The 24,512-nt window shown below is 45.0% G+C and overlaps 1 long non-coding RNA gene across 2 annotated transcripts; it reads left to right on the top strand.

Moving 5' to 3' along the window:
* The first annotated feature begins 9,633 nt into the window (after positions 1-9,633).
* LOC309346190 lies at positions 9,634-21,177 on the top strand. 2 transcript variants are annotated; one of them, XR_014158439.1, is made up of 4 exons: positions 9,634-9,844; positions 11,583-11,729; positions 20,313-20,444; positions 20,752-21,177. It is a non-coding gene; the product is annotated as an uncharacterized lncRNA (long non-coding RNA). The 2 variants fall into 2 exon arrangements; XR_014158440.1 differs by having other exon boundaries at positions 9,641-9,792.
* The last annotated feature ends 3,335 nt before the right edge of the window (positions 21,178-24,512 follow it).

The raw sequence follows: 24,512 nt of genomic DNA, 5'->3' as shown, positions 1-24,512 counted from the left end.
ATCCATACACTATATTGTATGTATGTTTGTCTGACTTATAAAATTGGTGTTATATTAGTCTGTTTTATATTTTGATATCTTGTATTTATATGAGAGACATGTTTTTAAAGTATTTTCGTTTTTCTTTTTTTTCTGTACAAAAGTTATGTTTAATAAAGTTTTAAAAAAAAAAAGACATTACAGAGCTCTACAAACTTTGTGAGCATTACTGAGAGTTTTGGATGCTTTCATCCCACGTGGCCCACTATTGCAAGTGGATCCTGAGAAGATAAAAGCTGCTCATATTTAGTTTGCTGGATTACAACCAACAAAGGTTGAGATCATGGTCATATTTCTAACCGTGAATGTAGGTGCCATTTCTCATGGAATGAGCAACTTTGTGGTGCCACTGAATGTTTCCTCATCTCTCCTCACAGAAGTGACAAATATTTTGTGGCTATTATGACTCTTACATGTTGCATTGCAAGATTAACAATGGCTTTTGCTTTGAGCATTATTTCAATGGCTATTTAAGTGAGTTTAAATCTTTTCTGTCTAATTAAAATTGGGTGTTTGGGTCCACCATTTGGTCCTTGGTGTATCTATGGATGCATGTATCATGCATTCAGCTGCGTCATTAAGTGCTGGACAACCAAAGAACTAGAGATGATACAAGGTGAGTGTATATGTGAACTAGGTCTGTGATTTCCCCCCAAAGACTCTGTTGACATATAATGGGCTTGCCCCTGCATGCCTCTCCACAGCGCTCAGGAGAGGGGGTTGCAAGTGGTACATCATACCCCTGTGGTCAAAAAAGGACCATAGAGCCAAAGGAGAGAAGTCAGATATTTCTTTCATATATTGTGTGAAGACTAGCATTTCCATTTTGTGTAAGCTTACACAGGAATTCCCTGCACTCACGCTCTCTCTTCAGATCAGACCAAAATATCTGGAGCTGAAGCTCTGGGGTGCCTGGAGATAGGAGGATGTGCGGGAAAGCAGCAGAAACTTCTGCAATACCATGTGCATCACCTGCTAAGAAGGGAGGCTGAGCAGCCTAAACAAAGCCCCACTGCACCTCCACTGTCTTTGGGGCTTCATCCACCCTCATTGAAGTCTACTTCAGGTTCCTAGGAGGGTCTCCTCCCAAGCCACGAGGACTCTCCTGCTTTCTCTCACCATTTCCTGGTATTCTATTTCTTCATGTACTTATTTTCTGGCACTGTGAGCATATGCAGTCACGCTTGTCGATCATGCATAAGTGGGGGAATGCTTGTATAAAATGCCACAGCAATTCTTCCCCTGCCCCCTTCTCCTTTGGCCAATGTGCCCCCACCTACTACCAGCCTACTACCACTGCTGCTGCAACTTCTATTAGTATATAATATTTTTTGTCTTATTTTCCTCTCTCCCTTTCTGAAGATATATAAAAAATCCATTAATTTATAAATCACCCTTCCAAATTGTATCACAGATCAGGGACAAGAAAAGACAAGAAGGGAAAAGTGAAAAAAAAAGGGGGTCAACAAACTCTCTTTCAATTTGGATTAAGTGAAGCTTCATTTTGTTTTATTTTTTACTTACCTGTAGGATTGCAGCAAGATAATCCTTTGGAAAACCTCATCCCCAAACAAGGAGCTGTTGATCTGGATAATCATGTACAGTATTTGGATGAAGGGGCAGATGCAGAACATGAGAATGGAAAACAGAAAGAAACAGACATATGGGGAAGCGAATTTGGAAGGAGAGAGGAGTAATCATGATGAAACTTGACAGTGGTTAACTTTGGCACCTCAAATTTCAGTGGCACCCTGTGCACCAAAATCTACCCCCCACCCATCTCTCACCTTTTGTTGCATGTCATAGTTGCAGTATCTGTTGCAGCGACTCCAGAATCTCCACACCTGATGCAACCGCACCAGTCATGCTCCCCTAGAGCCATCTTTGCACTGAATGTAGGAAAAGCAAGTATTCATCTCAAAAGCAAATAGAAAAGTATATTATGAACAGTCTCATCTCTCTGCCTAAAACATTCCCAGAACTAGAAAGATGCCTCCTGTCTTGGACAGGAGTTGACATCATTACAGAAGTGTCAATTTTGAAGTGCTTCTGCTTAAAACATTTTAACTTTTGTTCCATCTCTTTGTTTAATCATGGCTGTCAAATTTCCCCCCTTTTAAAGGCAGATTCCCTTATTCCGAATAGGATTCCTCGCAAGAAAAGGGAAAAGTTGACAGCTATGGGTTTAATAACAATGACAGTCTAATAGTTTGTAACATTTTATTATCACCAGGCTTGTCAATTAAAGAGTTTTCACAGTTTGCTATTTCTTTTAATATGTCTTTTGATCTTTCACCTTTTTTGATAAGCATTTTGCTGTTTGAAGGAGCCTTTAATAATCACCTTCCCAGTATGCCATACTGTATTTAAATCTGTACATTTCCCTGTATTTAACTCAAAGAAGTCAGTCAAACATTAAATCCCTTTTGCATTATTCCAGTCTTTCTAATAAGTTGTCATTCAGCTTCCATCTAAAAGTGGTATTTGGTTGGCATTTCATAATACTAAATATCAGCTTATGATCTGATAAGGTTCTCAGTTGTATTTCAGTGTTCTTAAAACCAGATACTATGGACTTTGATACCCATAACATGTCTATTCTTCCAAGGTTGTTTCCTGGAGGAGTGTCTTAATCATTCTAGAAAGCCGAAGAGTCAGGAACAGGAGTGGGCCAAACAGGGAAGCATGATGAGGCTTAGTTGGAGGAAAGTATAGGCCACGATAAGGAGCACTTTGCCAGCACCCAGGAACAAGCAGTTCAGCACAGTGTCACAAATTGCTAGAATTCTAATTGCACTATACCAGAATTTAAAGCAGTGTTGAAAGCAAATTAAATCTCTTTCCCCTCCCAAGAACTCCAAGGACACGTCCCTCCTAATCTGTGCCAGCCTCAGTTTCACCACCCTGTGGAAATGAGGCCTCACAGGTTACACTAGATTTCATAGCTCAGCAGCAAAATTGGATTAGGTTTCTGGAACCTCAAGCATTTTGCCAGATTTCACTGTCAGTGGTATGAAACTGATTGTGAGGGGCAGACAAGTGTTCCAATAAGGGATTTCAACCTTGTGCCTTAAAATCTTAGGAATCCTAGGAAAACATGTAGTCCATAATCATCATGCCTTTGTCTATGACACAGGTAAAAGGTAAAAGTGAAAGGACCCCGGAAAGTTAAGGCCAGTCAACAGTGACTGTGGGGTGCAGCACTCATCTTGCTTCAGGCCGCAGGATCCAGCATTTGTCTTCAGACAGCTTTCCAGGTCATGTGGCCAGCATGACTAAACGCTGCTGGCACAATAGGACACCAAAGTTGCTTTATCTCTCTGTCGTCTTCCAGCTTGCTGTCTTAACATCTGTCTCACATCACTGCAAAACTCTGCTCTCACCTCTGGCTTTGTTTCTTGAAGGAGGGCCCCCCACCCATTTTCTGTTTTGCACAAAGCCCCTTAATACCCCATCAGCTCACCAGGAACATGGTTTGACTATTCTGCCAATTGACTAACTTTTAACACTTACTGGATCCAGGGAATAGATGGGTCTGGCATACATTTTAGGACCCCTTTGGCATACATTTTAGGACCCCTCCAACCCTCCCCCCCAAAAACCCCACCTCGTAACAATTTGTTTATTTTATTCTGTCTTTTCCCTGATGGGCCTCAAGATGGTTTACAGGTAAGAATAATAACCATTTAAAAAAAAGGAAAAGAAGGAGAAGTATGAACAACAATTAAATATCAATATAATTAAACAATATACAAAACAATCACAAGTGGGGAGAATGGTTTGATGTCAAGTCCTGCTTTGAGGCTTTGCACAGGCATCTGGTTGGCCATTGTGAGAACAGGGCCGGGTTCAGCCGGTTCATTTCAACTCTACCAGTTGAGGTTCATGGGAAATCTAGCATCAGCCAATATTTCCTCAAAATGCTGCTCAGCCAATTTACCTTCTGAATAAGAAGCATAGGCGCCGACTCCATGGGGCTTGAGGGGGCCCGAGCCCCCTCAAAAATTCGTTTGGGGGGGCTCTGCCCCCCCAATAATCTCCGGCGCCCCTCCAGCAGAGCGCCATCGCCGCCCCTCCCCCAGCCCAAAATGCACAGGGAGGGGCGGGCTGCATGCCTCCTGCCCTCCCTCCCGAGCAAAAGCTCCACCCAATTTCCTTTGGAGCTGATTAATAGGCGCAGCACGCTCTCCCCTATTCGCTCACGAGGAGGCGGCGCCACTTTATTTGCATATTCATGAGCTTATTTATTATTCATGAGCTTTCCCGCCCCCCCCCCCCAATATTTTTTATAAGTCCGCGTCCCTGATAAGAAGGGATTCATAGTGCACTTGTTGAAGAAATGTGGTTTCATAGTTTGGTCTAAAATTACCAAACTGCTCTTTTGGCTGAAAAAGGGAAGCCAAAAGCCAGAGAAGATTGGAGGACTATGACGACCAAGGGTGGAGGACATTTGGCTTGGGGGCCAAAAGCAACCCCTGCAAGCCTCTCCAAAAGGCTCAGGGAAAGGGATAGCAGGTGGTACATTATAGCTGTGCTTGGGGTCAAACAGGAAGCCGGGAAACATCTGGTTGGCCATTGTGAGAGCAGGGGCTCGTTCAGCAGGTTCATTTAAGCTCTGTCAGTTGAAGTTCATGGGAAATCTAACATCAGCCAAAATCTTAATTGCTTCAATATGCTGCTCACCCAGTGTACCTCGCAAGGCCTTCACCATCTTGCCTACAGGGCAGGGCCCAGGCCTTGCACTCCAGCTATAAAGACTCCTGCTGCAGTGAGGACTGGACCTTTGACTGTGGTGAGGACTGCAGGGTCTGTTCCCTTTGTAAGGCCATTACCAGCTGACCTATGAGGTGGAACCAGACTCATGTGAATGAACTCCTTGGGCAGGGCTTGGCGGCGGCGGCCGGGGGGGGGCAGTTCTGCTGCTGTTTCCCTGCTCCAAGTTTCTAATTTGTTTAAAACATTCTCAAGCAGCTTTTAATTTGTGGGGTTTAAAAATTCAGCTGTTTTGTTTTGCAGGATACATTCTGTAAAAGGATTGTATATTACAAAACTGAACGTGCCAAGTTGGCTGACTCTAGAGACTTTCCTCAGACATTGTGGGGAAATTGGGGTGGAGAAGGACTGGAAGGTCATTTGGTGATATTACATCCAAAGGAGATCGATTGTTGTTTCTTAATTGAAGAGTTGTTAATTAATTGAAAAGGCAGTTGGCAGAAGATCATGCCATTCTAAAAAAAACATTTTATTAATTTCAGCACTGAAATTTGTGTTCCAAGAAAACATTCTATGCAATTTCTAATTTCATCATTTCCCACCCCTCACTGGACTAGTTCTTCCCACCTCTACTCCCAGGCCTCCCCGCTTTGGCCTATAAATTCCCCAACATCAGCCGCTTCCTCCACAAGTCACCTGCTGGCTTGTTCTGAGTCTTTCTAAGCTTTTGATCTCTTCTGCGCTATGAAGGCTTTCCTCAGTATCTGCCTTCTCCTGGCCGTGTTTCTCCCAGGTGAGTAGGAAGCTGAAATCCTGGATTCTTCTTTTCACTACCTGGGAGGGGATGTGGAGTGGACTAAGCTAGAGAGACTGAGATAGGTTCATTGAAGGGGGATAAATATGCTGAAAAGATTGGATAAGACCAAGAGCATCTGGGAATCAAAATAGAAAGGAATCTCTGGTAGCAGGGGCGAAACTAGGCTTTATTTCACCCAGGTCAAACACCCAGTTTTGCACACACACCCCACATGCATTTGCACACACATACACACAGAGGCTGAGAGCCGCAATGCAGCCTCTGGAGGCTTCACCAAGAGCAAAGAACTTGGCTAGTCTTCCCTCCCAGCAACAGCACTGCCTGTTAGTGCTTGATTTTATAGTGCTTCCTGTGCTGATGTGGTTGCTCTGTTTGGGCTTGTTACACTTCTCATGAGACTGGGCCACCTGCCCATTACTTCCAGCACAAGTGAGCAATTCATGGCTTATGGACCTCATGTCAGCTGCAATCGGTTGTCTATGTCACATACCTGCGGATTGACCCTTTGTCCTGTTTCGGTAACTGTGCTTCCCTCAGTTGGCCAAGCAGGTGTTTGGCAGGGCAGATGAGCACACATTCGATTGTGATGAAGGTGGATGGGGAAGCCTTTCCTGGCGCACCTTTCTCCCCATTGCCCTCATGCTCTGCTCATGCTCTGAGCTGGTGGTAGCACACTTCCCAGCACCAATAATGTGGGCTGTGTGCAGAAGTGTGTGATGGGACTTCTGAAATTGCACTGTACAACTTAATGCCCATTTGACTGGTGCAGGGAAGAAGGGGGAACCACACAGTTAATTATCTGGGCAACAGGGAGAGGTAAGGTGGAATGTGCTGCAATGGGGGAAGGAAATGCCATTGCTTTGGTATGGGGATGCATGAATCACCATAAAGCTATTTCTCTGTCTATCACTGTGAGTGGGTATGTTTGGGTGTGAGAAATGGGAGGAAGGTGTGTATATGTGTACATGCATCTTCCAACCCAACACTGCTTGTGGATCCTGAAAACCAATAAGATTGCTGTATGATAAAGGGTCATTTGACCTTTAAAGAGTTCCTTTAATGAGTTCCCTTTTCCCTCCTCTAAAAGCTGAACAAGACACATTAAATAAGAAATAACTTTTACTTTGTGTGCTTGCACATTCAGATTAATATGCACAATGCAGGAAAATGTTGATAATGTATCATATAGATGATTTGTTTCTAATATAAATACTGTTAGAGACAAACTGAGACTGATAGCAGCACACCACTTCTGCTGCTCTCATACAGAAGATGGTTAATAAGGGCCACTGCTCCTATTTCGTTTGTTGGATTATATCCAACAAAGGTTGAGCTCATGGTCATATTTCTAATTGTGAATGTAGATGCCGTTTCTCATGGAATGAGCAACTTTGTGGTTCCACTGAATGTTTCTTCATCTCTCCTCACAGAAGTGGCAAATCTAATATGTTCCAACGATTACTTGAGTTTTTGCAAAATTGACAACGGCTTTTGCTTTCAACATTTTGACAAGGGCTTTTTAAGTGAGTATGTCTTTTCTGTTTAATTAAAATTGGGTTTGTAGGTCCACCATTTGGTCCCTGGAGTATCTACGGATGACCTTTCATGCATTCAGGTGAGTCATTAAGTGCTTGACAACCAAAGAACTGGAGATGAATTGAGGTAATTGTATACGTGAACCAGGCCTGTGATTCTCCCCAGAAGACCCTGTAGAGTCTGTTGACATATAATGGTCTTGCTTTCTTCAAGGGATTTGAGTACATCTGGAAGATTTCTTTTTCTGAGGCCCAAGAAATTCAGCCAGGAAACATGCTGTGAAGAAAGAGCCTGAGCTGCACATCAATTCTGAGTCAAGCCTCTTCTTAGCAAAGAGGATAGTTAAAGGGCCTATTTGAAGGACCAAAGAAACTTGATCAGAAATAGCCAAGGCTTCTCCGTTCCCATAAGAGAGGAGTGGGCCTTTAAAAACTGAGCTGCTTCTTGCTGTTTGTTCCCCTTCCAACAGCAGGGGATCCAGCTGCCTTTCCAGCACTGTGGTTCCAAGATGGAATCTTCTAAAAATTTATGATTCTTTGGGAGTAAACCTGAACAACAAGTGATGTGCTTTGGTTAAGATTGGTTTAGTTTAAACCCACAGTGCTTGGGTTTATTTTGTATTCTGCTTTGACTTTCTTCATGTTTTCCTGTTACCTTAATTCCTGGTAGGTTTCTTAATTTGACTGCTTAAGTGTACATGTCTTCCAATGTCGGGGTTTTAGAATCCACACATGCGTATAACCTACTGTGAGTTTAGGATAAGAGATGTAGGTGACCAGCACACTCTTCTGAGTCCTTGGAGACTCAGAAAGAGTATGGGGTGCCACTAAACTTTGAGACAAACCACAAAGATGCAGGGCAATCAGAGGAGTGTTGTGGTACAGGCTCCAAACCTTTGAAAAAGTGATTGCTTCAGTGTACTCCAAGTTTTCTCCCAACTTGGACTGGAGGAGTAAGTGAGAGCGTGGTGACAGCAACTTCTGGAGATTAAGCATCTACTGGCTGTGCTGCAGGGCTGTTGTGTTGCTGTTGGCCAAAACAAAACGTATTAGAGCCTTTCTTGGGAACCCCTCCACTGCCACACATACCACGACAACACACCTTGTTATTTGCTTGCATACAACATAGTGCTGTAACACACCTCTGTATTTTCTTTGTGCATGTGTGCAGGAGTTTTGTTGTTTAGAGTCACATTCCATAGCATTTAGAGAGTGCCAAGAAAGTGACATAACTGGGAGTGTGCTAGCACTAATCTATGCAAATAGTAATGCATTCAATTCAAGCCTCACATATATTCTTCATTGAAATGAAAGAGGGTTTATACATTACATTGTTTCGGTGATATAATACCTGCTCACATGAAGACAGGAAGCGGAAGCTACCTCCTGCAGACTCAAACCCTTGGTCCATCTTTGTATTGTCTAAACCAATTGGCATGAGGTGTCTACTGTCTATTGGTAATTTCCCCCATCCATACCTGGAGATGTTAGTCATTGAATCTGGGACCTTATGCATCCAATGCAAATGATCTACTAGTGAGTTCGGGCCCTTCCTCTGTGTCAGGGGCTCAGGAGCAGAGGCACAGGGGAGAGAGGAAATGGAGAGCGAAGGGGAAGAATCGGAGGGCAGCGTAGGGGAGTATGAAAGTGGCCCGAGAGATTCCATGAGCCTCTCCAGTGAATCAGAAGATTCCCAGAGGGGGGCGCCTATGGCCAGGGCAAGGGGGATCCCAGGGGGGACACACCAGAAGCAAGGGGCCAGCGGGGACTCCCAAAGCAGCAGCTGGAGATCAGGACCAGCTCCTACACCAGAGCGTAGTGGGGGGGAAGAGTCCTATGTATCAGGGCCAGCTTCTCCTCCAGCAGGGAGAGAAGATGAATCAGGGCTGGCCACGCCTCTATCACAGAGTGAGGGAACGGAGGGGAAGTCAGGTCCAGCTAGCCTCTCCGAAGGGGAAAGCAGTGACAGGAGCAGTGTAACGGTCAGGAGGAAGGTTGCCGGCTGGGCGCGCGCGCCAAGTTCGAATGTACAGGCGCGCGGCACCGCAGGAAACCCGGATTGGGAACCAGGTCCTAAAGCCCGCCGGAGGGAGGGGGAAGACTCAGGGGACTCAGCGTCAGAAGAGTCTAGAAAGGGCGAAACCCCAGCGGACAGGCGGACCCAGAGGAGAAAAGAGCAAAGGAAGAGGTGGAGCAAGGCTAGAGTCTTAAACTGGTGTCTGGGGGGGGGGGGGAGATTCAGACGGAGCTTCAGCGGTCTAGAGTTTGAGACGTAGAGCTGCGCGCCACGGCTTTGAAATCGAAACTGAACTACAATAAAGACGTTTGTATATAACAACGAACTGGCGTTGGTCCTTTGTGAGCTGGGACCTCGGGCAGCCCTGACACTCTGTAACTTAATAGAGTGTGTAATATCTCAGCTATGGACTTTAGACAGGACAGCCAATTACTGTTAACATTCTTTCTGTAAATATTCTCTGGCCTTTGCCTCACACCTCCCTCAACTGATTTTCTCAACTGCCCTGTATGTTAATTCTTCACTGACAGTTAAATACCAACTGATAAGAAACATAAGCCTATCGGGGTCTGCTGTTTCCTTGACCAACCAGAATTAAATGACCTGAACCCAGCCCTTTGAAGCAAGATTCAAAGTCATCTTCTCACTATCTGCAAAGCAGCTGCTGCCAAGTAGGCAGTGATGTAGCGTTGGAGGGGCATTACCCTGGGCACATTTTTTCAAGTGGGTGCCACCATGTACTGCCACTATAGCTCCCTCATTGAGGGAACCCACAACTGGGCTGGCCTTTGGGGCTGGAGTGTGGGTGGCAGCAGGAACCGGTCTATTTCTGGATCAGGCCTGACTTGGGAGCAGAAGTGTTGGAGAGGTGGTGATACTGCAGCCGAGGAAGTAACGAAGTCCATCTGCCACTATGCCTTGCATATAATAATAATAATTTATTATTTATACCCCACCCATCTGGTTGGGCATCCCCAGCCACTCTGGGCGGCTACCAAAAGAATATTAAAATACTATGATACATCAAACATTAAAAGCATCCCTAAACAGGGATTTATTATTTATACCCCGCCCATCTGGCTGGGCCTCCCCAGCCACTCTGGGCGGCTTCCAAAAGAATATTAAAATACTATGATACATCAAACATTAAAAGCATCCCTAAACAGGGCTGCCTTCAGATGTCTTCTAAAAGTCTGGTAGTTGTTGTTCTCTTTGACATCTGGTGGGAGCTCATTTCTCCCTCAGTACATGGGGCTACTGGGGTGCTGTGGTGGGCTCCTTCATCTTCTGCGTCCCTCTCCCAGTCTGCCCTGCCCTCCGGTGCTCACAGATACACACGCTGGGCACCATGGGCTCATGCAAGTAGGTCTGCAATATTATAATATCATACTTCCTCAAACCCTGACAGGCACACTCTGACATTTCACACAAATCTCTCTCTTTAAAAAAAAGCCAATATGAACAGACATATATATATTTCCTCTTAGAAGGTTACATGCATCAACCACTGGATTCTCCTGGAAAAGCTATCTGAGCTGTGGGTGGGTGGTAGTGCTTTATAATCATTCTGGTTGTCTTCAGTGGGTTATTTTCAACTCTGTAGAGACTTGTACCTGAGTGACAGGCCATAATGATAAACAGGAATGTAAAGTTGCTGGAGCATCATGAGTTAAGTGAATTAACCAACCTGATATAGTTTGCAAATTGAGGCAAAGAGGCAGTAGGGATGTTGAGTTTGGGAGCTCTGCAGTCTCCAATTCCCACACACACCCCCAAGACATTTGCTTGTTGCAGCAGTTATCAACTGATGTGCTAAATGCTGTGTGGTTTTTAATTGTACTTTTCTTATTCCCTTTAATTTTTTCATTGTGTTTTATTTTCTCCTACAAACTTGGACTGTGAAGTGAACATTCACCACCTCCATACTAGCCTTCTCTTTTTCCAGGGTTGCCAGTTTTTCTTACCATCTTATTTATTTATTAAATTTCTATACCACCCTTCATCCGAGGATCGCAGGGCGGTTTACAGTATAAAAACACAAAAATGCATAGCATAGTAATATATTCTTCTTCTGCCTCTTAAAAATATAGTATATGGCATATTCTTCAGTGGGCCTCTGAAACAACTAACTGATTATTAGGTAGAGATGAATGGTAGATTAGCCTGTTTCGAGCCCTTAGCAAAACCAAGTCTGCCTTGACCCATTTATGTGCAATTTTTAAAGGAAATATTCTAGAATATTTACATGGTTTTGGAGAAGAAAATATGTTGTACTCATTGGTTGATTACTAATGAAATGACTTGAATCACTAGCTTGCAAATCCAGTGCTTGACATATTTTATTTTCTTCAGTCACCCATTTGACATTTTTTTTTAAAAAAACACACATAATCTAGATTTCAGTAAGGAGAGATGTGATTTGAATTTTTGCAGATTTAGTCTTTCCAATTCTTGCTCACAGATGGGTCTCCAGTAAAATCCAATTTTGAAATGGAATGTGCTACAAATTGTCCCTCAACGAATTACAGCTTCTCTACATTAGAAGATTACTTAAAGAGTAACATCTACTGCTGCCAAACTCACTTGTGCAACGGAGCACAGATTGACTGTAAGTAGCTGCATTCTTTTAGATTTATATATCTTTATCAATCCCTGAGCATGAATAGCATTGAGGTTTCACGTTTTCTCATTGGTTGTTCATAGACAAATGATACTGTTCCAGGGCAATAGCCATCTTCCTAGTTTACATGGGAGATGATTAGAATCAGCATCAGCATCTGTGTCTCAAGGGGGAAGCAAGTGTCCTGTCTGAAGCATTTATTGACAAAGAGCTTCAAATGACCCCTGGGTGATTCTTCATTTATTGGGGGATTGGGGAGCGATAGAGAGATGAATAACCACTAAAACATCTGACAGTGGGTGCCATTTGCGGACCAGCGCGCAGCACTCCCGATCTCCCTAGAGACAAGCCAGTCGGCCTGAGTGTCCGGAAAGATGGCGCCCAGTACACTTCTGCTGCGCAGATGGACGTCCGTGCCGATCGAAAACTTCCCTTAGCTCTCTTAGCATAGTCCTAGCAGAGTTCAGCAGCGGCTGAAACTGTTGCCTTGTGTGTGGATAATAAATCAGACTGAATGCAGGCTTCTTGCTAATCTCCAACAGTCTTTTAATGAGTAGAAAAACATCATAAATCAGCCCAGCGAAAGAGCAGGCATCCTTTCGCCTCTCAGTCAAAACCGAAAGAGAACTCACATACAAAGAAAGATTCCCGTATGTGAACATAACCACGCCTCAGAATGTGAAACGTCACACAGAACTGTTTAACCCTGTAAGTTCTGATTCTCCTCACACCCCCTCTCTTCTCGTATCCTGAGGGAAACTGTGAGTATAACTCACCCCAAACACAACCCTTCACAGAGTTGGACTCCATGGGCGTTCTGACCCCTGCACAGTCAGACATCCGGAACTTCTCAAGCAACTGCTCAATCTTGCCTTTCGGACTGAGCAAGAAACTCCCATTCTCAGACCTGTCAATCTTATCGCCTGGAGAAACCCGAACGGGACCAGGGTTTTTGAGCTTAAACATCTCACCAAGCTCTTCAGCAAAACCCTGCACCTGTCTGTCTGTCTGTCTGTGCACAGCTCTCGACCTGCCTGCCCTCTGGCAGCTTTGTGGTCGAGTACACATCTAAAGACCTCATTGAGTTCAACGCCTTTCCCATTGCCTCTTGCCACTTCCTGGCTTCTGTCTCAGGCAACTGTTGAACCTTCTCAAAACTCTCAGGTTCGCACTGCGCGAAACCAATGCAGGCGCTGGTGACCTCAAACCTCTCAGGTGGTACCCCCTTTGTGGTGTGTGCGGAACATCTGAGCACTGTCTCAGGTGCCCCCTCTGACCCACTGGGGCCAGCAAGTGTGTCTCTGACACCAGAAGACTCCCCCTCTGACTTACTGCGTCTTCGGGCCTTCTGAACTTTGCTAACGGGAGACGAAGGCTCACTCTTGGGCTCTCTTTTAACAACCTGTGGAGATGCCCAACCCTGTTCTTGGTCAGAGACCTGGTCCTCATCAACAGGTTCAGCTTCTGACTCTCCCTCCTCATCAGAATCAAGCAGACATTCTGAGAGAACATCAGGATTCGCATGGATCGTTGACCAACCGTTCTGCTCACAGAACTCAGCACTTCTGCTGACTAGAATCCTGGACTGATCACCTTCTGGATAGGCAAACCTCCACCCTTTTGTCGCAGGCTCGTACCCACAAAAGATCATTTTCCGGGACCTTGGGTCACCTTTCTTTCGTTGAGCCTTTGGCACAAGCACCCAAGCTTCGCAACCAAACACACGTAAGAAATGCACCTTCGGCTTCTTTCCGTGGAGCAAGAAGTACGGAGTGTCACCTACCACTGAATTGAACGACCTGTTCAACGTGAAGTTGGCCATCCTCCAAGCTTCGCCCCAAAAACTCTGAGGCAAACCAGAGTCAAACAGTAAAGCGTCAGCTGCCTCAGCTAGCGTTCTGTTCCTGCGCTCTACTACGCCATTCTCCTGAGGAGAAGCAGCAACCGTCAACCTGTGACGTATTCCCTTCTGGCGGAAGAAACTCTGCAGAGCAGACCCAGTGAACTCTCCACCTCGGTCACTCTGGAAACTCTGCACCTTGGTGGAAAAATGTAGTTCCACCGCCGCAACCCAGTCCTTGATCAGTTGCACTGCCTCACTTTTCTGTTTCAGCGAGAAGACCCACTCGGTCCTAGTAAAATCATCTGTCAGCGTGAGCACAAATCTGGCCCCGCCCAGACTCTTTGGCATGGGTCCACAAAGGTCTGTGTGCACAAGCTCAAAAGGCCTTGGGGTTACCCTCTCCGATCTGGGATAACTGCACCTTTTTACCTTTGCTCTTTTGCATGCCCTACAATCTAGGAATTTATCACATGCTTTCAACTTGCAACCTTCAGTGCATTCGGGCAACTTCTGGATATACTTCCAACAGCTATGCGACATTCTCCTGTGCCACAAGTGAGCACACGAATCATGAGTGGGAAAATTAGCACACTTCGCCTGTGCTACCTCAGCGTCCCCCTTACCCTCCAGAGGTGTCTCCAGAACAAAGAGGTTGTCCTGACATGCAACACTTACCAGTTGTTCCCCTCCCCTGGAAATAGAACAGATATCATTTTCAAAGCAAACCTTGTAACCCGCCTGTACAAGAGAAGATACAGATAAAAGACAACATTTCATTCCTGGCACAATGTAGACCTCCAGCTCTGCCTGTAAAAAAGAAACAAACACATTGCCAACAGTGGTTAATTGTCTCTGTGAGCCATCAGCAAGAGTGACTGTTTTCCCAGTTGAAACAGCCCTGCAGTTCCAAATTCTTCCTGCACTGGCATCAGGTGGTGGCTGGCTCCTGAGTCGATGACCCAATGCAGCATTCTGCCCTCACTGGAGTTGTCCCATAGCGTTGCCATGGAGGCAGCTAGGTGATAAGAACCATCCATCTCACCTCCTGTGTCATGTCCTCCCTTCGCATTCCCACGCTGGCCTCCTCTCCTAGACTGGCTGCCATGGAAACCTGGCTGACTGCCATGGGAAGCGACCTTGGAGACATCCTGCCCAGCCTCTCTGGCTCTCCGCGGACAGGATCGACGCAAATGGTCAACAGACTTGCAGACAAAACATTGACGAGTGGAAAAAGCCTGAACTGTGCCTTCTGCTGGCCTGCCCCCCCCTGCAACTGGCAGGGCTCTCTGTGCCAGCTCATCCCCCTCTGAGACGGCGTTCCTCCTCGTCACACACAGTAGAAAACTTTGTAAACTTGCCTTTGGTCTTCTCTGCCCCCCCAACCTTGCCAGCAGCTCTCCGTACTGCATCTGGGGACGTGGCTTTTGGTTTCTGCTGTGGTTTCTCAGCAAACCCTCTCCAGCTCCTGCCAAACAGCCTGGGCACTGTCAAGACCTTCCACTAAAGGTAGCTGTGAGCCCTTCAAACTGAGCACTAAAGCTCCCTGGGCTTCCTGGTTCTTCCTCTGTGAGGCTTGGGCAGCTGCATCATCTGCTGCTGCAGCTCCATCTGCAGCTTGCTGTGGGGGCCCTCGGACCACCTCCCACAGAACCTTGGCTATCAGCCAGGCCTTCACCTTCCTGGACCACTCCTCCCAATTTCTGCCATTTAAAGGGACGGAGTATGACTCCTGGCCGTCTGCCATCTTCTCCCCCGGGGCTGAGCCTACTCACGTAACAGCAGCTCCTCCTGGCACCCGGTCCTGAAGATAAGATCCTCCCCAGCGAGCTTCTCTGCCTCAAATGTTAGGCAGAAGCTCCAGCCGGCTTCTCCCCCACACACAGGCACGACGTGGCAACAGCTTCAAAGCTTGGCAGGCTTCCCATAACCTGTCCGGAAAGATGGCGCCCAGTACACTTCTGCTGCGCCAGATGGATGTCCATGCCGATCGAAAACTTCCCTTAGCTCTCTTAGTATAGTCCTAGCAGAGTTCAGCAGCGGGAGAAACTGTTGCCTTGTGTGGATAATAAACCAGACTGAATGCAGGCTTCTCTCTTATCTCCAACAGTCTTTTAATGCGTAGAAAAACATCGTAAATTAGCCCAGCGAAAGAGCAGGCATCCTTTCGCCTCTCAGTCAAAACCGAAAGAGAACTCACACACAAAGATTCCCGTATGTGAACATAACCACGCCTCAGAATGTGAGACGTCACACAGAACTTTTTACCCCTGTAAGTTCTGATTCTCCTCACAATGAGCTGGCCTGCCTTCCAAGAGTCACAGACCATTGGGGTTCCTGCCAAACCCCTATTTAAACCAGCCCATCTGTGGTGTCACTAAGCGCCAGGCCAAGTGAGTGGACCGCGAGTGAGAAAATTTCATTCCGGTCTGCTCTGGGGTTTTATAAGTGGGGCGGAGCCAGCGTGGGATGCACAGTCAGTTCCAGAGCTTCACCCACCCAACCCTCTCTTAGATCTCTTCCTTTTGTGGCAGTTTAACCATCTTCCTTCCAGGTTTGTGGGTCTTGCTACCGTCTTATGATGGTTGCTGTTGAAGAGCCAGGAAGGAATTATCCCCGCTCCGCAGGTTTCACCTTCCCCATAGGAATTGTCACAACATTGGCAGTTTTAGGCCTTGGACAGAAACCTTTAGTCGTCATTCTAGGGGTGGGGGGACTGAAGTAGTGACTCACCCCTCCTTGCGATGGCATTTTCAGGGTTCAGGACTTGTGTGAAGGGGATCACTGGCCATACACTGGTAGATTGTCAGTGAACTTCCCAAAATTGTGTTGAGAAGTGGGGGCTGGCTAAGTAAAGATGCATTTTACAATGCCCCCTCTGATCCAATTAACTCTTCTGTGCCTCAGTTCCCCGGCTGGGGGGCTGAGAGGGATACATGGCCAATGCCTATGGCAAAGTTTCCTACATGTGAAACTGTGGATAAAGTTGTGGCCATTTTAATCATAATAAATGTTGACATGTATGATTCATTGCTCTGGGCCTGTCTCCTAGGGGAGAGGGGGGTCTCTGCCTGGACACACAATACATTTCTTCCTTAGAATAGAATCATAGAATCATAGAGTTGGAAGAGACCACAAGGGCCATCGAGTCCAACCCCCTGCCAAGCAGGAAACACCATCAGAGCACTCCTGACATATGGTTGTCAAGCCTCTGCTTAAAGACCTCCAAAGAAGGAGACTCCACCACACTCCTTGGCAGCAAATTCCACTGTCGAACAGCTCTTACTGTCAGGAAGTTCTTCCTAATGTTTAGCTGGAATCTTCTTTCTTGTAGTTTGGAACCATTGCTCCGTGTCCGCTTCTCTGGAGCAGCAGAAAACAACCCTTCTCCCTCCTCTATGTGACATCCTTTTATATATTTGAACATGGCTATCATATCACCCCTTAACTCCCTCTTCTCCAGGCTAAACATGCCCAGCTACCTTAGGCGTTCCTCATAAGGCATCGTTTCCAGGCCTTTGACCATTTTGGTTGCCCTCCTCTGGACACGTTCCAGTTTGTTAGTGTCCTTCTTGAACTGTGGTGCCCAGAACTGGACACCGTACTCCAGGTGAGGTCTGACAAGAGCAGACTACAGTGGCACTATTACTTCCCTTGATCTAGATGCTATACTCCTATTGATGCAGACCAGAATTGCATTGGCTTTTTTAGCTGCCGCGTCACACTGTTGGCTCATGTCAAGTTTGTGGTCAACCAAGACTCCTAGATCCTTTTCACACGTACTGCTCTCAAGCCAGGTGTCACCCATCTTGTATTTGTGCCTCTCATATTTTTTTGCCCAAGTGCAATACTTTACATTTCTCCCTATTAAAATTCATCTTGTTTGTTTTGGCCCAGTTCTCTAATCTGTCAAGGTCGTTTTGAAGTGTGATCCTGTCCTCTGGGGTGTTAGCCACCCCTCCCAGTTTGGTGTCATCTGCAAATTTTATCAGGATGCCCTTGAGTTCATCATCCAAGTCGTTGATAAAGATGTTGAATAAGACCGGGCCCAAGACAGAACCCTGTGGCACCCCACTAGTCACTCTTCTCCAGGATGAAGAGGAACCATTGATGAGCACTCTTTGGGTTCGGTCAGTCAGCCAGTTACAAATCTACTAAGTCGTAGCATAGTCAAGACCGCATTTTATCAGCTTCTTTACAAGAATATCATGGGGCACCTTGTCAAATGCCTTGCTGAAATCAAGGTAGGCTACATCCACTGTGTTCCCTTCATCTACCAGGCTTGTAATTCTGTCAAAAAACGAGATCAGGTTAGTCTGACATGACTTATTTTTCAGAAATCCATGCTGACTATTGGTGATCACAGCATTCCTTTCTAGGTGCTCACAGACTGTTTGCTTAATGATCTGCTCCAGAATCTCCCCTGGTATTGATGTCAGACTGACTGGGCGGTAATTATTTGGGTCCTCTCTTTTCCCTTTTTTGAAAATAGGGACAATATTTGCCTTCCTCCAGTCTGCCGGGACTTCGCCTGTTCCCCAGGAATTCTCAAAGATGACTGCCAGTGGTTCTGAGATCACATCTGCCAGTTCTTTTAATACTCTTGGATGCAGTTCATCTGGCCCTGGAGACTTGAATACATCTAAACTAGCCAAGTATTCTTGTACTATCTCCTTAGTTATTCTGGGCTGTGTTTCCTCTGCTGAATCATTTGCTCCAAATTCTTCAGGTCGGGCATTGTTTTCTTTATCGGAGAAGACTGAGGCAAAGAAGGCATTGAGGAGTCCAGCCCTTTCTGTGTCCCCTGTTTGCATTTCACCATCTTCTCCTCTGAGTGACCCCACGGTTTCTTTCTTCTTCCTTTTGCTACGAACATACCCATAAAAGCCTTTTTTTGTTGCTTTCAACCTCTCTAGCAAGCCTGAGTTCATTCTGTGCTTTAGCTTTTCTGACTTTGTGTCTACACGTGCTGGCTATTTGTTTGAATTCCTCTTTGGTGGTTTCCCCCCTTTTCCATTTTTTGTCTTAATTCAGTTAAAAGTTCTTTAGATAGCCACCCTGGCTTCTTTAGGCACCTTCCATGTTTCCGTCTCAATGGTATTGCCTGAAGTTGTGCTTTTACTATCTCCCTCTTAACAAACTCCCAGCCATCATGAACTCCCTTTCCTTTTAGTATTACTGTCCATGGGATCTCACCCAGCACTTCCCTAAGTTTAATGAAGTCGGCTTTCTTAAAGTCAAGTAATTAAGTCCTAGTATGCTTGACTGCTCCTTTCCGCTGTATAGTAAACTTCAGAAGAGCATGATCACTCACACCTAATGATCCTTCCACTTCTACCCCACTAACCAGGTCATCGACATTGGTTAGAACCAGATCTAAAATGGCTGTTCCTCTTGCTTCAATTTCCTGCCCAGAGCCTTGTAGTCTCTTTTGATCTTCTGGAGGCTGTTGCTTGCAGTGTCATTGGTTCCCACATGAACCAAGAGGAAGGGGTATTTGTCAGTGGGTTTTATGATTCCTTGCAGTCGTTCAGTTACATCTTGGATCTTAGCCCCGGGGAGACAGCACACTTCCCGAGACATCTTGTCCCTACTAGCCCAACTTGAGTCAGGAAAGGGAGACTGTGACCTGGGAAGTAGCGAAATTGTTGTCAGGAATATATGTGTGACTCATGGGTGGCAATTTGTATTATTATTTTATACAGTTCAGTAAGTGAACCATTTCTTTCTTTCTTTGGTTTTTGAAGTACATTTTTGTTGTGTGGAAGGAGTGACATGCGATAGGGGATGGTGACTTGAGTAAGAGATGCTGGAGTGACTGGGCAGATTGTGTGCATTTGTGAAACAGAATGGGATGTATGATACTGACTGAGTAGCAGGTATTTTATTATTTGTGTAAATGTAGGGCATAAATTCAGTGTAATGTGTAGTGAGTTGGGAGATGTCTTGGCAAAAGAGTCTCTGAAGAGAGGGAAAAGATCCCTGAATCTAAATATATCTTATTTTTATTTCTTTTAAGATTTGATTGCTTTATTGCATTGCATTGTAGTTGTGTGTAAAATTGCTTTTTATTTTATTGTAGTTTCACAGTTTCATACACACACACACACACACACACACACATTTTTAATTGGCAAACCACTTTGAGACTGTATTGTGGTATATAAAGCATATATAAATGTATTGAATACAAATAATAATAATAATAATAATAATAATAATAATAATAAGCAGCTGTATTTACTATTTTAAAAATGTATATATCTATATGTAGATATATATGTATATACCCTTCAGCAATAGGTGACACCATAGTTTACAACATAGTAACAAAGTAAACAACATAATGTAGGGCTGCCAAACGTCTGGGTTTTCCCAGCCATATCCATGTGTTTGTGGGAGGGTTGGGGCGGGAGATGTCCCAATGTCCTCTCAAGAAATGTTGGAACATATGCCTACCAGGGCTGATCCTGGCTCCCAAGTGGATGGCCTACCACCTGAAGCCTGTCTGGCTTCTCTCTCCCCATCCCAAAACACACCATCCAGGCAGGTGAAGTCCTGCAGTCCAACTGCTGGCATCTCAGTCTAGGTATTCAAGGTAATAACCAGATCTGTGTTGTCTGCATGATTAATGCAACCCTCTGGCAGGATTAAAGAACTGAGGCCTAGGATTGTTTATGGAGATATATGAGCTGGATCCATGTGTTTATTGTATGGATTGCTTTTGGCAGGGCCAGGATATGGTTTCAATGGGCTAAGGTGTCCATTCTATGATGCTTCTGACCCAGAAGATTGTCCGAAGTTGAGAAATCTCAGATGTCGTGGTGATGAGACTCGATGCTTTGAGTTTGTCCTTGTTCACAGTAAGTATCACTGCCAATAAATGTGAGGGAGATTAGAAACACAGTTTGCCAGGGTGGGTTGGTTGCTCTCTTATTCTGTTTGCAACTTCCTGCCAGAAAAAAGATTTCATGTTTTGTGGGGAAGGGCAGGGGTTTCCCCCCCCTGAACATATTACAGTATTATGCAGTATATAGTTGAGCCTATGGAGCGGTGATCCAGAATGCAACATTTAGCCTCTCTCTCTCCCCATCCCAGAATGTGGATTAAGCCTCTCTTGCATAATAACAAAAAAATACACATGTGACCATGCCTCTTTCTCTTTACCAGATGACAGTTCGGTTCCTGATAAGGTTTATAACGGCTGTGCGACACCAACGTTTTGTGAGTTGGCTAGGACATCACCGTATTATGACTACCTTTCAGGCACTATAACAGAAGCACGATGCGGTGATACTCTGCCTCACTGAAAGCGGCTCAACAATGAAGGGTAGATAGGAGAGAAGAATGTCTCCATCATTTTGGATCCCACCACTTGCAGCATCGGTAGAGGTGGAGATTGCCTCTCTGATGGTGGCTTTGCAGAGTTTCTGGAATTCACAGGACTCCTGTGTCTTTTATCTGGCATTTGGTGGAGGCTGAATGGGATGCAGGGCATAGAGAAATGTGGGGCTTGGGAGCTATGTCTCATGATATGGTTTATGGGGTAATTCTTCCTTCCTTCATAATCAAAATAAACTGGTGTGGCAAATAAAATTGTGTTGTGTTTCTGCATTTATCAAATTAACAATATTTGGCAGTGGTGGCAGTAAAGGACAGAGTCTTTAGAAGGAACAAATGGATAATTGTTAGTTAATAAAATTACTAATACAGTAACTAATTGGATTAAGTTCATGGAACCCAGGCCAATTTTCCAGTTTTCCCTGAGAATCAGCAGCATGAAATTCAATGAAAGGAGAGAAGGTTGTCTGTCCACAGTTTCCTCTGCGATACAGTAATAAAATGAATAATGACTTAAGTTGTAGATTTCCTCACTTCCATTAAATGCATTTGTATCTGGGGGTAGGGAGAGTGCCATTGTGATAGCGTCCCTCTTCCTCCTCCTCCATCATCATCTTCTTATTTAGATGTGTTAGATGCTTGGTACCTGAGTAGTTGGTGTTGCTAAAATTTGTATACCACCCTATGCCCGGAGGTTCAGGGCGGTTCACAGAATAAAATTAGAATATAAAACCACAAAATACACCATCAAAACAAAAGCAAACTATAACTCTCCCAACACATTTTAAAGGGGCATAGGATGCCAATCAAACAAAGGCTTGGTTAAAGAGGAACGTTTTTACCTGGTGCCTAAAGGCATATAATGGAGACTGCAAGCAAGCCTCCTTTGCAAGCATTCCACAAGTGGAGAATTACTGCAGAAAAGGCCCTTCTTTGTATTGCCAGGCTCCAGACCTCTTGAGGATGAGACACATGAAGAAGGGCCTTAGAAGATGATATCAGGATCTGGGTGGGTTCATATGGAAAGAGGCGATCCTTGAGGTATTGCAGTCCTGAGCTGTTTAAAGCTTTAGAAGTCAAAACCATCACTTTGAATTGAGCCCAGAAACTAATTGGTAGCCAGTGCAGTCAGGCCAGGATCAGTGTTGTGGTAATGATGCACCCCTACACTACATTGTTCGTTACCCAGGTGAGGAACAACCACCTTTTGAATAAACCACAGAACCAAGGAAACAATTTTCAAGTCCAGCATCCATATTTAAGGACCCAGCATTTATTATAGCTATTGCAACAGGACAGAGCTCACTCAACTCAATGTGAGAAGGTCTGCCCCAAGGCACTTCAGAACAAAAGCTTATATAGTAGTTCAAACACAGCAAACAAAGAGTCATAAAACATCTTCGCATACATCAGGGAAGGTTACAGGTCTGGAGATAAAACACATTTATGGCTCCATACTGGTATCTTCACCCCTCCAATCGCCTTGGAGTGGCCTCCATGTGCCCAGACCGTTTGACCATTTTAGGTCTTGGATGTCTGGCGTTACCTTGGCAACCTTGCCTCCAGTGAGGGAAGAGCATCATAAAATCCTCTTCCTGGGTCTCAGATAGCTTCAAAGATAGCTGATTCATATACTTGTGCTAAAACATCCTGACATTTGTACCACTTTCAGGGTTAGATAAGGAGACATGAAATGCAGCGTAGGAGGGAGAGACTCACAAATGCAGAACACATGAAAATCAAGCCTAATACATTCTTTCTTTCATGTATCTTTTATTAAAGTCTCTTTATTCAAGTTACATTTTCTACAGTTCAGTTTCATTTGTTGAGATGCAATTGAAGTGAAACATTGAAACATTATTGAAATAATAAGCATATACACCTTGGGTCTCTAATTCTTATATCAGTGTAATGTGCTCAAACCATCTTGCTCAGGTGACAACCTGGCTGCTGAAACTAGCTGAAGATTCTGAACCGTCTTCAGAGGCAGCCCCACATATACTGCATTGTAGCAATCTAACCTTGAGGTTACAAGAGTGTAGATGACAGTAGTAAGGCTATCCTTGTCCAGATAGGGGTGTAGCTGGGCCACCACCCAATGCTGATGGAAAGCACTCTGTGCTGCTGAGGCCAGCTGAGCCTCAAGTGACAGCAAAGGAACCAGGAGTACCCCAAGCTATGAAGCTGCTCCTTCAAAGGAAGGGTAACCCCATCAAGAGCAGGCAATCTCCCACCCTTCCGGTCTAGGCCACAGTGCCTCATTCCTACCTGGATCTTACTTGGCTTCAGTTTTTTTTTGGCTCTGATTCAGTCCATTATTGAGGCAAGGCACCAGTCCAGCACTTCCACTGCCTCACCTGCAGAAGCAAAGGAGAAATAGAGTTGAGTGTCACCAGCATATTGTTGCAATGCTCCAAATCTCCAGATAACCCCAGCTAGTGGTTTCAGGTAGATATTGAAAAGCATAAGGGATAGGATTATGCACTGCAGAACCCCATGTTGAAGGCTCCATGGGTCTGAAAAACACTCTCCAAGCAATACCCTCTGGAAATGACCATCCAACTAGGACTGGAACAACCGCAAAACATTGGATAGCTGGCAGGAGAATGAACAGGGACATGTTTCCCTTGTTTCCAGAGGTCATCATACAAGGCAACCAAAGCAGTTTCTGTGCCAAAACCAGGCCTAAATCCTGATTGAAATGTACAGTGGTACCTCAGGTTACATACGCTTCAGGTTACATACTCCGCCAACCCAGAAATAGTGCTTCAGGTTAAGAACTTTGCTTCAGGATGAGAACAGAAATCGGGCTCCGGCGGCACAGCAGCAGCGGGAGGCCCCATTAGCTAAAGTGGTGCTTCAGGTTAAGAACAGGTTCAGGTTCAGTACGGACCTCCGGAACGAATTAAGTACTTAACCTGAGGTACCACTGTATCTAGAAAAACAGTTTCTTCCAAAAGCACCTGGATCTGGAACAAGTGATTTGCATTTCACAACCATTACTATAAAAAGAGTATAGCATTAAAAGCAAAACAACTCCCATAAGAGCACCAGTAGGAAAATTGTCATCTGCAGCAAAAGGTCTGGGCAAAAGATAAGTCTTTCCTGTTGCTGGAAAAAAAAATGTTAATGAAGGTGCTTGACAGACCTTGCTTGGCAAAGCATCTCCTCTCATTTCTTCCTTCCTTTGCCTTTCCCTCTTTTCTTTTGTTGTTTTCCTTCCTTCCTTCCTTCCTTCCTTCCTTCCTTCCTTCCTTCCTTCCAATTTCACATGTTCTAGGTATCATTTTATTGTATTGTGAAAACTTTATTAAAAATTAGGGGGGAAATAATGTAAGTGGACCTCGCTGGAGAGAGCATCCCACAGACAGGAAACCACAGTTGTGCCATGGAGACGCTTCCCATAGAAATCTGTTTGGACACTGTGAGAAGATAATACTGGACTAGGTGGGTCTAAAAGGGCGGGTCTAACAGGGCTCTTCATATCATTTTATGAACAAAAAGCAGTTCCAATGGATTGGACAAAAGTCCTTTTGTGAGTTGGCTAGGACATCACTGTATAATGACTACCTTTCAGGCACGATAATCAA

This window comes from Podarcis erhardii, assembly GCF_964252035.2.
Source record: "Podarcis erhardii genome assembly, chromosome: 7".
NCBI classification, from domain to species: Eukaryota; Metazoa; Chordata; class Lepidosauria; order Squamata; family Lacertidae; genus Podarcis; species Podarcis erhardii.
This window is presented reverse-complemented; position numbering and strand designations above follow the sequence as displayed.